This window comes from Schistocerca cancellata, chromosome 10 (assembly GCF_023864275.1).
Source record: "Schistocerca cancellata isolate TAMUIC-IGC-003103 chromosome 10, iqSchCanc2.1, whole genome shotgun sequence".
Classification (NCBI taxonomy): domain Eukaryota; kingdom Metazoa; phylum Arthropoda; class Insecta; order Orthoptera; family Acrididae; genus Schistocerca; species Schistocerca cancellata.
In genome coordinates, this window is record NC_064635.1 from 74,625,295 (window position 1) to 74,633,194 (window position 7,900).

Here is a 7,900-nt window from a genome sequence, read left to right on the forward strand (position 1 = left end):
CTTAACATATATATTTCAGCCCATAACGAAGCAGCTGTTTACAGTAAAATCTTGGAGAGCTATGTCTCAAGTTCTGGCAAACCATAAAAACCAATAACGTACGTATTTCGCAATGTTTGCGGCCAAACGGAATAAGCAACGGGAAACATTAAACATCAGTACAGTAAGCTGGTGGATGCTCCTGAACGAGGACATCGCTAACTTTGGCCACGACATGTCACCTGGACACTTCTGTATTCTCATGTAACATGTTGAGACATTCCTCTCTCAAAGCGCAAAAAGTCTATACTACACCTAAATTTGGCACCAACCACTCCTCTTCTTCAAAGTGTGACACATTCGTACTGCCTCTGACGCTCACTCAATCTCTTTATTATTATTTTCTCAAAATCTTATTTTACAGTTTCTACCCGTTTGCCCTACGCACTTCGTTTCCCAATAATAAAATTGTATTTCATAAACTCCCGCTTTCCGCATCCGGTTCTCCCCTATACCATTCTCATGCTTCAGCCTCTGCTGCAGTTTGTTGTCCGTCCTGAAAACAATTTTCGCCCGTTTGTTGTTAAATAACTTCACCAATTTATAAGGATTCGTCAAATGCAGACGATTCAAGCAGATGAAAAGTAAGTAAACTGTTTATTATTTCAAAAGAAGAGTCCATAAGTATTAACCACTTATCCCAATGTGAGAAAAGGCGATCAGTGCCTTGATGGAAACATGTTTTCGTATTTATGTTTTCTTTTACCTGTTACTATTACGCTTACTTCAATATATAGACTGCTACGTTAAGCGCGCGAATTTTATTACGCGTATAGCGGATAGTGTCTCTTTTATGGATACTCACTTGTCGCTACGGCCTCAGTCGTCTTGTCTACCAGGAAGACACGGTACCACTGACGCGTAATCTCGCCTTTGGCGTTCGCAACTTCTAATCTTATCTCTCAATGTCGCTTTAGTCTGTTACTCAGTTTCTATTCCGTAGCACATCTGCGATGTTTCTAATCTTTTCTGTCTGCCTGCAAGAGTATAACTATACTTCTCTTAAAATAGAGGACATTAAGACAAGATATTTTTCCTATGTTAAAAATATTGTAAGAATTGTCATTCTGATTGATTATAAAATGTAAATAGGTTTTACGGTCAATGTTCCCACAAAATATCTGTTATCATTATGTAATTAAAGCTTAAAAACAATTAAATATCAGGATCTGGTCATGTGATCGAAAACGCTCTGTTATTGGCTGATGCTATAGTGACGTCACAGTATAGGAGTAAGACGAAGCTACACGTGAGTTATAGGAGCGTTAGCCGAAATTACGAGGTTCTTACGTACTTTTTGTGCAAACAGTTTAGCTGTGTAGTGATGGAAAACGCACTTACAACTTCTAAGTAACAAAAGAAAGAAATGTTGTGAACGGTGATAGTGGAAACCACCCATTTAGAGGAGCGATGCGTACAACGACGGACATTCTTATCCCTGCTCCCCGCAACATCACTAAACTTGCTCAAAACTATGGAACTGTACAACTTTTTCAAATGGGTCTCTATTTTATAACTAGATTGTCGACTATCAGTCATGAGCTGTGACCCAGAACACAATAAAATTATTCTTGGCAAAACTTAGTGCTGATTTTATTTCTACAAGACACTCAGCAGAAATCGTGAATCCGGCAGGCTTTGACTGGTGCAACGGGTAGGGTATCGGATCGCAGACTAAGAGGTCGCATGTTCAAATCCTGTTGGCCTAAGGGTCATACAGTTTTTTAAAAACTTTTGCACGAAATCCGAAAATAGGGTAAGCAAGAACTGATTGTAGCAGTTATTTCGACTGTAGGGTGTATTATATAGAACTCCACATTAATCTTAGCCTGAGAAATGGACAACAGAGGATAAATGCATCTACTTTGCGAACAAACAATACACTTTTTGGAAAGCATTGGCAGTAGCGAAGATACCACCACACGCCCACAGTACAAGGAGGTGTAGGTTGATGAGGTTATACTCAGATATACAAAGCATGTACAAAATGCAGAAACGTATGGGCTGTGATGTTTGTGAGCGTAAACTGACATTAGCACCTGAAGAAGACATACTTCACCTTTATGTAAGATGATGAAAATGCAAAAGTTTAAACAATAACGATCCTATCTGGACGGTAGGAAGATAAAAACTTTGTTTTGAATAAAGTAAAAAGTGTATGGTCACATTCACTAGAAAATATCTTTTCGAACGTGGCGCGTGTGAACAGCGACTGCAAACGTAAGCGCACATAAACAGCAAGGAAAACATAAAAATGTTCTGTTTCTAATCGACATGGTGAAGTTATGTACTTGTGATTTGGTTTTCGTATGAGAGGACTGTCGAGCCGTTTTAGAAATAAGTTAAAATCTTCTTCCGGGCTAGATTCGAACCACCGATCTATGGACATTATCTTATAAAATTTGATGGTCTACCGTTCTAACAACTGAGGTATCGAATAATTCATGTGTAGCTGGGTAAAAAGACCATTTTCGCTAGGAGATTAATGTAGTTGAAAGACGCTGTCCTTCATTGTAGCAGTGGGAGAGCATACCTTGGAGGTAAGTTAATGTTAACTTCACAGTTCAACACAGTTTTAATTAAATTAGTGAGCTTGTACGTCGACTTGGTCGCAATTTGCGTGTACACAACCACATTTTACACATCTTCTCATTCTCTGGAGCACTCAAAAACAACTTTCCGCGAGTTTTCAATAGATGTATTTGTACAGTATGGTACTGCAGACCATTTGTAACACACTTTTCGAAACGTAAATTCCAAACCAAGACATTGCTGTGAAGATAACAGTAGGAACAGCAAACTAGCCTGTGACGTCAGAGCTATATGACTCGCATGGAGGGCTTCAGCGGGCTTTCAAATGATTTGAATTTCATTTACGGTATTATAAAAGAATACTGAAATTCAAGATGAAGAAAAGAATGTTACGAGCGCAAAATGAAATATTTAATCATTGAATACAATTCCCGCAATACAGTCAAATACCCTATTACGGAAATGAGAAGTGTTAAACCAAGAAGCATCAGTCCGATATTTGTCGAATTCTGTTGGGATGTTTATCAGACAACAGGTTTTAACTGATTAAACTTTCATTCCAATCGGAAGATACGCCCATCATCAACGTCAGTATGGTTTTAGACCCCTAGGGCACGACTTCGCTTTTGTATTCGTTGTGGTATGCTTCAAAATGTCATCTGACGAATTTCTTGTCATGCCTGAAACACATTCTTTGTTAGTTCATGAAGACTGCAGCCGGAAGTCCGATAAGAAAGTATATGTCTCTGCATTTCATCCAAGGCAACTGAGTAGGCTGATCATGGGAGAGACCATTTCTCAAAGTGTTTTTGGTACGAGTTGCAACATTGGAAGTAGCATTGCCATACTGAAATTTGCCATTTGAAAGCCTGGTAATGAAGGTTACGACAACAGGGGTAACGCGCTCTCGAAATACGAGGTGCATTCATGTTCTAAGGCCTCCGATTTTTTTTCTAATTAACTACTCACCCGAAATCGATTAAACTAGCGTTACTTCTCGACGTAATCGCCCTACAGACGTACACATTTTTCACAACGCTGACACCATGATTCCATGGCAGCGGCGAAGGCTTCTTTAGGAGTCTGTTTTGACCACTGGAAAATCGCTGAGGCAATAGCAGCACGGCTGGTGAATGTGCGGCCACAGAGAGTGTCTTTCATTGTTGGAAAAAGCCAAAAGTCACTAGGAGCCAGGTCAGGTGAGTAGGGAGCATGAGGAATCACTTCAAAGTTGTTATCACGAAGAAACTGTTGCGTAACGTTAGCTCGATGTGCGGGTGCGTTGTCTCGGTGAAATAACACACGCGCAGCCCTTCCCGGACGTTTTTGTTGCAGTGCAGGAAGGAATTTGTTCTTCAAAACATTTTCGTAGGATGCACCTGTTACCGTAGTGCCCTTTGGAACGCAATGGGTAAGGATTACGCCCTCGCTGTCCCAGAACATGGACACCATCATTTTTTCAGCACTGGCGGTTACCTGAAATTTTTTTGGTGGCGGTGAATCTGTGTGCTTCCATTGAGCTGACTGGCGCTTTGTTTCTGGATTGAAAAATGGCATCCATGTCTCATCCATTGTTACAACCGACGAAAAGAAAGTCCCATTCATGCTGTCGTTGCGCGTCAACATTGCTTGGCAACATGCCACACGGGCAGCCGTGTGGTCGTCTGTCAGCATTCGTGGCACCCACCTGGATGACACTTTTCGCATTTTCAGGTCGTCATGCAGGATTGTGTGCACAGAACCCACAGAAATGCCAACTCTGGAGGCGATCTGTTCAACAGTCATTCGGCGACCCCCCAAAACAATTCTCTCCACTTTCTCGATCATGTCGTCAGACCGGCTTGTGCGAGCCCGAGGTTGTTTCGGTTTGTTGTCACACGATGTTCTGCCTTCATTAAACTGTCGCATCCACGAACGCACTTTCGACACATCCATAACTCCATCACCACATGTCTCCTTCAACTGTCGATGAATTTCAATTGATTTCACACCACACAAATTCAGAAAACGGATGATTGCACGCTGTTCAAGTAAGGAAAACGTCGCCATTTGAAGTATTTAAAACAGTTCTCATTCTCGCCACTGGAGGTAAAATTCCATCTGACGTACGGTGCTGCCATCTCTGGGACGTATTGACAATGAACGCGGTCTCATTTTAAAACAATGCGCATGTTTCTATCTCTTTCCAGTCCGGAGAAAAAAAATCGGAGGCCTTAGAACATGAATGCACCTCGTACTGAGCAGTGAGCCCCCTTTCAACAGATATCGAATGAGTCGCGCGCCGATATACAACAGTTCTCCACACCGTGATGTCCGAAGTTGGAGCGGTATGGATCACCTGCTCGTAAACGGTCACGTGATCTACGATCTGACCGTCACATACAGGGGTCAGATTCGTCGCTGAACAGTAAAGAATATCACTCAACGTCCCAAGTACTGTTATTCTACATGTACATCTACACCTACATCTACATGTGCCTAGATACCACCGTATGGTGGTTGGCGGAGGGTACTCTGTACCACTACTTGCAATTTCCCTTCTACATCTACATCCCCATCTACATCCATACTCCGCAAGCCACCTGACCGTGTGTGGCGGAGGGTACCTTGAGTAACTCTATCGGTTCTCCCTTCTATTCCAGTCTCGTATTGTTCGTGGAAAGAAGGATTGTCGAAATGCCTCTGTGTGGGCTCTAATCTCTCTATCCTTATGGTCTCTTCGCGAGACACAAGTAGGATGGAGCAATATACTGCTTGACTCCTCGGTGAAGGCATGTTCTCGAAACTTCAACAAAAGCCCGTACCGAGCTAATGAGCGTCTCTCCTGCAGAGTCTTCCACTGGAGATTATCTATCATCTCCGTAACGCTTTGGCGATTACTAAATGATCCTGTAACGAAGCGCGCTGCTCTTCGTTGGATCTTCTCTATATCTTCTATCAACCCTATCTGGTACGGATCCCACACTGGTGAGCAGTATTCAAGAAGTGGGCGAACAAGCGTACTGTAACCTACTTCCCTTGTGTTCGGATTGCATTTCCTTAGGATTCTTACAATGAATCTGTCTGGCATGTGCTTTGCCGACGATCAACTTTATATGATCATTCCATTTTAAATCACTCCTAATGCGTACTCCCAAATAGTTTATGGAATTAACTACACCTATATTGTAGCTAAAGGATAAGGGATCTTTCTTTCTATGTATTCGCAGAACATTACACCTGTCTACGTTGAGATCCAATTGCCATTCCATGCACCATGCGGCAATTCGCTGCAGATCCTCCCGCATTTCAGTACACTTTTCCAATGTTACAACCTCTCGATATACCACAGCATCACCCGCAAAAAGCCTCAGTGAACTTCCGATGTCATCCACAAGGTCATTTATGTATATTGTGAATAGCAACGGTCCTACGACACTCCCCTGCGGCACACTTGAAATCACTCTTACTTCGGAAGTCTTCTCTCCATTGAGAATGATATGCTGCGTTCTGTTATCAAGGAACTCTTCAATCCAATCACACAATTGGTCTGATAGTCCATATGCTCTTACTTTGTTCATTAAACGACTGTGGGGAGCTGTATCGAACGCCTTGCGGAAGTCAAGAAACACGTTATCTACCTGGGAATCCTTGTCTATGGCCCTCTGAGTCTCGTGGACGAATAGCGCGAGCTGGGTTTCACACGATCGTCTTTTTCGAAACCCATGCTGATTCCTACAGAGTAGATTTCTAGTCTCCAGAAAAATCATTATACTCGAACATAATACGTGTATAATAATAATATACATAAAACTATAGTTCTGCACATCTGTTCGACATCCCTTCTTGAAAACGGGGATGACCTGTGCCCTTTTCCAAACGTTTGGAACGCTACGCTCTTCTAGAGACCTACGGTACACCGCTGCAAGAAGGGGGGCAAGTTCCTTCGCGTACACTGTGTAAAATCGAACTGGTATCCCATCAGGTCCAGCGGCCTTTCCTCTATTGAGCGATTGTAATTGTTTCTCTATCCCTCTGTCTTCTATTTCGACATCTGTGCGACAATCTAGAGAAGGAACTACAGTGCAGTCTTCCTCTGTGAAACAGCTTTGCAAAAAGACATTTAGTATTTCTGCCTTTAGTCTGTCATCCTCTGTTTCAGTACAATTTTGGTCACAGAGTGTCTGGACATTTTGTTTTGATCCACCTACCGCTTTGACATAAGACCAAAATCTCTTAGGATTTTCTGCCAATTTAGTACATATAACTTAACTTTCGAATTCATTGAACGCCTCTCGCATAACCCTCCTCACGCTACATTTCGCTTCGCGTAATTTTTGTTTCCCTACAAGGCTTTGGCTATGTTTATGTTTTCTGTGAAGTTCCCTTTGCTTCCGCTGAAGTTTTCTCACTCGGTTGTTGTACCACGGTGGCTCTTTTCCATCTGTTAAGATCTTGCTTGGCACATACTCATCTAACGCATATTGTACGATGGTTTTGAACTTTGTCCACTGATCCTCAACACTATCTGTACTTGAGACAAAACTTTTGTGTAGAGCCGTCAGGTACTCTGAAATCTGCTTTTTGTCACTTTGCGGTTCCACTCGCAAACAGAGCGAGGGAAAAAAACTGTCTATATGCCTCCGTATGGGACCTGATTCCTCGTATTTAAACTTCTTCGTCCTTACGTGCAACGTGTGCTGGCGGCAGTAGAATCGTTCGGCAGTCAGCTTCAAATGCCGATTCTCTAAATTATCTCACAGGTGTTTCTCGTTAAGAATGTCGCCTTCCTTCCAGCGATTCCCATTTGAGTTTCCGAAGCATATCCGTAACACAAATCTAGCAGCTCGCCTCTGAATTGCTTCGATGTCTTCCTTCAATCCGACCTGGTAGTACGGGTCCCACACACTACAACAGTACTCAAGAATAGATCGCACCATCGTCCGATATGCGGTCTCCTTTAGAGATCAACCACTCTTTCCTAAAATTCTCCCAATAAACCGAAGCCGACTGTTCGCTTTCCCTACCACAGTACTCAAATGGTTCCATCCCATATCGCTTTGCAACCTTATACCCAGATAATTAAACTACTGGGTGATCAAAAAGTCAGTATAAATTTGAAAACTGAATAAATCACGGAATAATGTAGACAGATAGGTACAAATTGACACACATGCTTGGAATGACATGGGGTTTTATTAGAACCAAAACAACACAAACGTTCAAATATTGTTCGACAGATGGCGCTTCATCTGATCAGAATAGCAAAAATTAGCATAACAAAGTAAGACAAAACAAAGATGATGTTCCTTACAGGAAATGCTGAATATGTCCACCATCATTCCTCAAC

General features: G+C 42.2%; 1 long non-coding RNA gene across 1 annotated transcript in view; it reads right to left on the reverse strand.

Moving 5' to 3' along the window:
• LOC126106514 (uncharacterized) overlaps positions 1 to 869 on the reverse strand; it is a 62,295-nt gene extending 61,426 nt beyond the window's left edge. The window contains exon 1 of the long non-coding RNA XR_007523360.1: positions 845 to 869. This is a non-coding gene — a long non-coding RNA (uncharacterized LOC126106514). The remainder of the gene's footprint in view (positions 1 to 844) is intronic.
• Positions 870 to 7,900: the final 7,031 nt, after the last annotated feature.